The sequence below is a fragment of the Eptesicus fuscus genome, chromosome 16 (assembly GCF_027574615.1).
Source record: "Eptesicus fuscus isolate TK198812 chromosome 16, DD_ASM_mEF_20220401, whole genome shotgun sequence".
NCBI lineage: Eukaryota > Metazoa > Chordata > Mammalia > Chiroptera > Vespertilionidae > Eptesicus > Eptesicus fuscus.
Window position 1 is genome coordinate 58,640,860 of NC_072488.1, and position 7,758 is coordinate 58,648,617.

The following is a 7,758-nucleotide window of genomic DNA, read 5'->3' on the forward strand; positions in this document are numbered from 1 at the left end:
TAACATGTAAATTACCATCACTCCGCTACGCCCACGATTGGGCGGCGGGAGGCTGGGGGGTGGGACTCGGGGTGGCCTATCCGGCCTTTGAGAGGCACGGGTCCACTGCCACTGAGGGGGGCTACCCTGCTGTTGAGAGGCGCAGGGGGCAGGACTCCCGCCCCCTGCGCCTCTCAACAGCCAGATCCGTGGCCGCTGAGGGAGCCTGCCGCGGACACCCAGCTGCGCCTCTCAACAGCAGGGTAGCCCCCCTCAGCGGCCGTGGACCATCAAAAGTGGGGGAGCTGGGTGCCTGTCTGCTCTGGCACCAGCGGACAGGCACCCAGCTCCACCGTGAAAAGCAAAAGCGTGTAGGGGACCCTACATGTGCATGATTCAATCATGCACTGGGCCTCTAGTCAGAAATAATATGCAATCAAGTGGTAGTTACTTGACTGTAGTCACACAACTGGGAGGTAGAGGAAAGTGGGCAAGCCTTGTTCTTTTTGACTCTAGAAATTTTATTTTTATTAAGCCTCTTTGAATAGATATTTCAGTGGTGCCCTAGGTCCGTGGTCGGCAAACTGCAGCTCGTGAGCCACATGAGGCTCTTTGGCCCCTTGAGTGTGGCTCTTCCACAAAATACCACGGCCTGGGCGAGTCTATTTTGAAGAAGTGGCATTAGAATAAGTTTAAGTTTAAAAAATTTGGCTCTCAAAAGAAATTTCAATCGTTTTACTGTTGATATTTGGCTCTGTTGACTAATGAGTTTGCCGACCACTGCCCTAGGTATTGCATTATGCATACATCGCTTATCACCAGTCTACTGATGTTGCCTTTTACCAGCCAAGTGACACGTAGACCTTACCTCCCTTTAAATCTCTTCACTCTCCCCATTTCTAAATGTTTTAAAATTTCCTCTATGGATATTGAAAACCACATTAGTGCTATTCTTTCTGCTTCCAGCAGCAAACATAATAGAGAAAGCTCAAGGGGAAGAAAAAAACAAACCCTATCTCATTTACCCATAGTTTTACTCTCAATTGCTCTTTCTTTTCTCTTGATATTCCAAGAGTCCTTTAATTATTTTGAGTAGGAAAAAAACAATTCTGTGTTTCTCCTTTACCATCACTACTACCATATACACACTTTTGACACCAGATGGGGGCAGATTTCTCCCCGACCAAGCAATTCTCTGCAATCCCAGAAGGGTGTCCTACAATTAATTCTGACACTCTTTGCCTGGAGAGAGCGTCAGATCCCACAGGCTAAGGGCTCAGTCGCACAGACTGCCCTCCCCCCATTTCAGATGCCAAACCTATGGTGGGTTGTCACCTATGCTTCCAACTGTGACCGGCTGTAAATCAAAAGATCCCAGGATTGTCCTCATTGGGATCCATTGATTTGCTAGAACGCACAGAACTTGGGGAATAGCTTATTTACATTTACCACTTTATTATAAAAGGATGCGATGAGACACAGATGAGCATCCAGAGGGAAGATGTGCTTAGGGAGAAGCATGTGGGAAGGGTGTGGAGCTTCCATGCCCACTCGAGGCACCCATCTTCCTACACCTCCCCGTGTTCACCAACCCGGAAGGAAGCTCTCCAGACCCCATACATTTGGAGGCTTTCTCACATAGGCACGGTTGGTCAATCATTAACCCTATTCTAGCCCCTCTCCCCTCTAGAAGATGGGGGCTTGGTGTTCTAGAAAATTCAAAGCTGCCTTTTACTTTTTTTAAGAGAGAAACAACAATTTGTGGTTTTACTTATTTATGCATTCATTGGTTGTTTCTTGTATGTGCCCTGACCAGGATCAAACCCACAACATTGGCATATCAGGATGATGCTCTAACCAACTGGGCTATCCAGCCAGAGCTCAAAGCTTCTCATCATGACTTGGTCTTTCTGGTAATCAGCTTTCATCCAGGAGCCCACCCAGAGTTACCTCAACAAAAGACACTCCTGTCACCCAGGAAATTACAAATGATTTAGGAACTCTGTCAGGAACCAAAGTCAACTGCCAGACTGTTTTCCCCAGTGGCTGCACCATTTTACACTGCACCACTTTACATTCCCACCAGCCTTGTGTGAGGTTTTCTCCACATCCTTATCAACATATTTTTTGTCTTTTGGTGATAGCTGTTCTAGTGGGTGTGAAGTGATCTTGTGGTTTTGATTTGCATCCCTCATGGCTAATGATGTTGAGCATCTTTTCATGTGCTTATTGGTCATTTTTATGATCCTTGAAGAAATGTGTAATCAGGTCCTTTGTCCGTTTTCTTTATTTATTTTAATTGATTTTTTACAGAGAGGAAGGGAGAGGGAGAGGGATAGAGAGTTAGACACATCGATGAGAGAGAAACATCAATTCAGCTGCCTCCTGCACACTCCCTACTGGGGATCGAGCCCGCAATCCAGGCATGTGCCCTTGACCAGAATTGAACCCCAGGACCCTTTAGTTCGTAAGCTGATGCTCTATCCACTGAGCCAAACCAGCTAGGGCATCTTCGAATGTTTTTTCAGTTGCACTCATATACTTTGTCAAGGACATACTTGGCACAAATGTTAGATCTTTTTTGGTGTCCCACACATTCCTGAGGCTCTGTTCATTTTTTTTATAGTCTGCTTACTCTCTGTTGTTCAAATTGGGTAATTTTTATTGTTATATCTTCAGAATCATTGATTTCTTTCCTCTTCATTCTGCTTTTGTTTCCTCATCCATTTAAAATTTTTATTTTGGCTGTTAGGTATTCCAGTTCTAAAATTTCCATTTGCTTCCTTTTTTTAAAATCTTACATTTCTTTGATGAGGTATTTTTTTAATTGTTTCAAGCGTGCTTATAATTTCTGAAATATATATTTTAAAATATATTTTTGTTTAACCCTTGAGGGAACAAAGCTCAGCAGAGGGTGCTGGCCAGGATAGAGCCTAATGCTGACCACATGGTAGCTTTCTTCCCCTCCATCACCCCCGTTCCCTACCTTCATACCTAGTGAGGCTGCAAGCCCTTGCCCTTTCCATTACTGTGGGGGCCTTGCTATGCCAGGGCAAGGAGGGCACCCTGGGGACAGACTGCCCCCAAAGGGGTCAGATACCTTTGATGGTGGCACCAGGGGCCAGCGAACTGTTTGACTCTGGTTAAGTGGGGTGAAGGGCAGGACAGCCCTATCAGAGCATCTGGCTACCCAGGCCAGCTCCCTGGCATGCTGTCTCAGCATGCATTCCTGTCATTGTTTGCCCAAGGCAAGGCACAGGTCGGAACTGGAGGCCCAGCCCGCTTTTAGAAGTGAGAGGTCCGTGGAAATATGCTGTCTGTCCACCTGCGCTTCTCCTGCTGGCCATTCTTCCTGGCCTGGGTGACAGCATGAGTCAGAAGGGACCCTCTGGGCCGATGCACTTCCTCTTCCCACTGCCACTTTCCATCCCGAGAGCTGCGGAAGTCACCGTCCTAGCCTTGGTCTGCGAGGTGGGTATGGGAGACCTTGTACAAAGAGCTGTCAGGGCATCTGCCTGGGATGTGGTGGGTGGTGGTGGTGGTGGGAGGTGGAGAGCCAGGACACCCAGGAGCAGGCGCATGCTGGGGGTGGGGGCACCTCCATGGAGGACGTGGCCTGCCAGCTGGGCAGGGTTTAGGCCAGCGGATGACAATGTGGTCATCACCACCATCATCATCATTGTCGTCACCAACATTCATAGCACAGTGTATGAAGAGTGTGCTGGCTGATTGTCGCATGATGCCCACAACAGCCATGCCTCACCCCAGCGGGTGAGTGTCCTGTGTGATCCACAGGCCATCATCAGTTTTAACCCCAGAAACTGGAGGCCTCTGGGGGGCCACGAGCCTGAACACTGTCCCCACACCTGGGGACAGCTCTCAGCTTGCCTGCCATGTCATCAGTGCAGGTTGCTAATTCAGCCCCTCTGTTCTGCCTCAGTGACAACCACAGAAAGCAGCCGGGTATCTTAAAAGAGGAGTGCATACTGCCCAAAGGTCCCTCTGTGTTCTCACAAATGGCAGGCTATACCTTCTCTTTGTAAGAGTAGTGTTCCATTGTAGATGTACACTAATTCATCCATTCGTTTACTGATGGACACTTAAGTCACATCCATGTCATAGCCATCCTATATAATAAAAGGCTAATATACAAATCGACCAAATGGTGGAATGACTGGTCGCTATGATGCACACTGACCACCAAGGGGCAGACACTCAATGCAGGAGCTGCCCCTGGTAGTCAGTGCACTCCCACAGGGGAAGTGCCACTCAGCCAGAAGTCGGGCTCACGGCTGGCAAGCACAGCGGCGGTGGTGGCGGGAGCCTCTCCTGCCTCTGCAGCAGCACTAAGGATGTCTGACTGTCCAGGGGATGTCTGACTGCTGGCTTAGGCCTGAGGGCTCCCGGACTGTGAGAGGGCACAGGCCAGGCTGAGGGACCCCCCCTAAGTGCATGAATTTCATGCACTGGGCATCTAGTTGTGAATAATGCTGCTATGAACATGGGGTACAGATATTTCTGGGATAATGATTTCCTTATGCTGAGTGAAATGAGTCAGCTAAAGAAAGATAAATACTTGTGATCTCATATGTAGACATTAAACATCTCATAGAAACAGATCAGATTTGTAGCTGCCAGAAGTGGGCGTTTGGGGGGGGGGGTGGAATAATTGGGTGAAGGTGGACAAAGGTACAGACTTCCAGTTTTAAGATAAATAAGTCTTGGGGATCTAATGTACAGCATGGGGACTATAGTTAATAATAATGGATTATGTATTTGAAAGTTGTTAAAAGAGCGTATCTTAAAAATTATCATTATAAGGGGAAAAATTTAACTAGATTTACTAAGCTGACCTTTTCACAGTATATACGTATCAGTCATGTTGTACACATGACACTATGGCTGGCTTCTCCTCGTGCTGTTTGGAACCTTCGATGCAGGTTAGTAGTTAGGGAACTAGTGACATCGAAGGACTTGCTTGGCATGTCTGTGTCCCCTGCTCCCGGAGGCACAGGGGCTCTGTCATGGTGAGATGTGGCAATGACGGGGAACTTGGGGGCTCTGGAGCCAGACCCTTTGAACTGGAACCACACCGACTTGCTGTGTGACCTTGGGTAAATCATGTAGCCTCTCTCTCAGATGCCTCGTCTAAATGGTACCGAGCAATATGATGTCACAGGATTACGTGAAGGAGTGAAGCGCCCCCAGCGGCCCAGGCACCCCGTGTCGTTGACAGGTCTCCCCTTCCTGCCCCGGTGACTGTGTGTTGGCCGAAGCAAGTGGTGGAAGCTGAGCACCTGCGTTTACCAGGCTCATTCTGTCTGTAGAGCCTGGCACTGTGACTCCCCAGGTTAACAGTGAGGGAAGAAAGCCCCGGAGAAGCCCCAGACTCTGCTCCAGCACCCCAGCTCTTCGCGGTGGCCGCCCCTGGGGATGGTGGAGACACACAAAGGCCTTTGAGTCACACAGAGGGTGAGGAAAATCGCTGTAATCTGTTTTTCCAAATTGTGTTATTTTAAATGCCCTGGGTGGGTGCCCATGTGCAGGGACACTCAGCTGGGCCAGAGGCACTTTGTCCCCTGAAAGGCCCCATTGTGACCCCTGAGTGGTCCCAGAACAACAGGCCCTTGTGTGGCCCCAAAGGCTACTCGCTCGGCCCACGGCTGGCAGTGCGAGCATTTTGCTCTTCAAGGTCAGCACAGGGAGGCTGTGGGTTCTGACAAGTCTCTTTAGTTCTGTTCTAGAATGTCGGCGAGGCCCAGCTCCTGTGAACTGTGTCCTCCCCAGAGGGTGTATCCAGTGGGGACCAATGTGAGCAGAAGGGAGGATCAGGGGTCTGTCCCCTGGAACTGAATGCAGATGAAGCCCCTCACAGGCCACCCTGCCCTGCTCAGAGAAGGCCCCCAGGAGGTGCCACCAGGGTCCCCATGAAGCCAGAGGCCACGGCCACTGTAGCCACAGGCCAGGACCTCCACCAGCCCAGCTGAATTTGACCCACAGCCGTCTTTCTCTGTCCTCCCGCGATGCGCACCCTCACCACACACTTGTGACCATGGTGGGTTCTGCTCTGAAAGCTTTGGCTCTGGGTCACATCGCAGACATCAGCTTCTTACCTTCTTTACAAAGCAGTGCCATTACACTGGCACCACCATGACTTCACCCCCCAGTGGTCAGGGGCGGTGCCTCTGAAGGCCCTTGCTCACTGGCATGGGACACACTACAGGGTCTCATCTCATTGTCACTTCCCAAGGGGCTGGAGGACAGACTTGCAGGAGGACAGGTCTGGGCCCTGGAGGGTGGCAGGTGAGCACCTGGCTCCAGGGACAGCGAGAGCAGGCCCTGAGTGCAGCTCCCGTTCTCACCACCTGAGTGGAGGCGTCCTCACCTGTGAAGCGACAGCTGCGGTGGCCACTGGCAGGATGAAAGGACCCTACAGGTATGTAAGGTGCATATGCTGTAAGTACCGGACCCAAGAGGAGAGCTCCAAAGATGGCAGCAACATGGTTACACATGTGCAGATGTGGGTCTCAGCACGTGGGTGGGTGTTGGTGCTACCTGTTCTTTGGTCCAAGTCAGGGCCACCAAGCAGGCAACATATAAAGAATGCCCCACTGGCTGTTGGGGTGGCACCAAGATAGGTCCCAAAGGAGGTTCCCTCCTGCCCAACATCCAGAGGCAGAAGGGGGAGGCGTGGTGGCCACAAGAAGCTTTGTGGGGCAGACACCATCCCATACCTTGAGGGACCAAAGGTCCCAGCACACAGTAGGTGCTCAGTCAATGCCCATCAACCAGTATTTGGACCTGCAAACACTTCTAAAATAGCTGATGCAGGAACTGAGCAATGAGATGCATGGGGTGGGGAAGGGGGGATAGGGTGAACTCTGGGGAAGGAAATCGAAGCCGGGGGGGGGGGGCATTTGTGAGGCTGCTCATCCCATTAACATCCATTGTGAACCAATGCAAATCCAAGGCCCGATGAAGCTGAAGCTGCCGATTGTAAAATTAACTCTGAGGTGGGAGGAAAGAGAAACTCATGTGGGAGAGTCTCCCTGCAAAACCTCGGGCTAGTTGAGGGTTCCACAGTTGGGCCCATTTGCAACTGAGAAAGAGAAAATAGAGGAAGATCTTATCAAAGTTTAAAGAGTGGGATTAAAATGTGGAAACCTTGAGAAATTCAACTAAGCCTTCCGCTTCTCTTTTTTGATTGGGGGTGGGTGATAGATCCTCCCTTCCCCCAACTGATGGACGGAGTATGACGTAAACTCCACCTGCAGCCGGACATTCCTGAACACCTTATATGGACTGTACATTGAACCACCAATCAGCACCTGCCATATACCCTAAGCCCCCAATTCCTAAATCCCTAGGCCCCTAACCATGTACCTTATATGAAACCACCAATCAGCGTGGGCTGAGTGCCCTAAGCCCTGTCCCCTCTTTTCCTACCCTTAAAAGGCACTCCCACCCCTGCAATCTCTCTCTCTCTCTCTCTCTCTCTTCTCTCTCTCTCTCTCTCTCTCTCCCCCCTTTTCCCCTCTGGAAGGCGGCCGGCAGGGTGATCGCCAATAAAGCCTGTGTCCTGGTATCCCATAGTCTCCAGCCCTCTGTTTAATCTTTCAGTGGGGGTGTCAAAAATAAAGTTCCATTAGCATCCTGGTGCTGGCTCACTGGCAGTTTTGTTAAAAAGTGAGACTTCCCTCAATCATTTGCTTGTAAATATTGTTAAACACCTGACAAACTTCCTCTCATTTCTTAGTTTAGGGAAAAGCCCCAAACCTT